Raw genomic sequence first — 956 nt, forward strand, 5'->3', positions numbered from 1 at the left:
TACCACAACCAGTTAATCATGCGGTGCAACAACCTAATATATGGATGCCAAAGCCAAATGTTGTTCCCCCAATTGGTGAGCAATAACAACAATATGTTCAAATGGCATACCCTCAACAAGGTCAAATGGCATATCATCAACAAGGTCAAATGCCATATCCTCCTCTCAATCCTCTCAATCCTCCAATGGTCCTTAGGGATCGTTACATTCCAAATCAATATAATGCACCCACTTGCATTCAATTGCCAAATTTCCGTGCTCATCATTATGAGATTAAGGCTTCCACCATTAACATGTGCCCTTTTGTCTATGGGTTGAGCAATGAAGAGCCTTATAAACATTTAGATGAGTTCTTGGAAGTTTGTTCCACTGTGAAAATCACGGATGTTCCGGAAGAAGTCCTAAAAATGAAGCTTTTCCCTTTCACTCTTGGGGATAAAGCTAAATATTGGTTTAATAACTTGCGGCCAAATACAATCACCTCTTGGGCACAATTGCAACAAGAGTTCCTAAAGAAGTATTACCCCACAAGTCGAACCGATGCCATGAGAACTTCCATTCGTGAATTTAAACAACAAGAAGGAGAACCCCTTCATGAAGCATGGGAACGTTTGAATGACTTGCTACGGAAATGTCCACATCATGACATTCCTAAGTGGCAATTAGTTCAATGTTTCTTTTCAAGTTTATCCGATGCCAATAAGGGCATTGTTGATGCTTCTTGTGGCGGAAGCTACATAGAAAGAAATGAAGATGAAATTTGGCTTCTTTTCGAAAAAATGAGTGAAAACTCAATGCATAGATCTTCATCTTCTAGGGGTGGTCACCTAGCAAATATGGGAGGAAAGAAAGCTCTAAATCAAATAGAATCTTCCATGGAAATTGCTGCCGAGGTCAAAAATCTTACTCAAAGATTTGATAAATTCCTTTTGAATCAAGGTCCGGTAATTCAATCT

General features: G+C 39.2%; 1 non-coding gene across 1 annotated transcript; it reads right to left on the reverse strand.

The window, feature by feature from the left end:
• Positions 1 to 542: 542 nt before the first annotated feature.
• Positions 543 to 649, reverse strand: LOC132272038 (small nucleolar RNA R71). The gene has a single exon (XR_009469957.1). It is a non-coding gene; the product is annotated as a small nucleolar RNA R71 (small nucleolar RNA).
• Between the last annotated feature and the right edge of the window lie 307 nt (positions 650 to 956).

The sequence above is a fragment of the Cornus florida genome, unplaced genomic scaffold (assembly GCF_030987335.1).
Source record: "Cornus florida cultivar Cherokee Brave unplaced genomic scaffold, ASM3098733v1 CherokeeBrave_3.0.0_Hap2_Chr08, whole genome shotgun sequence".
Lineage (NCBI taxonomy): Eukaryota > Viridiplantae > Streptophyta > Magnoliopsida > Cornales > Cornaceae > Cornus > Cornus florida.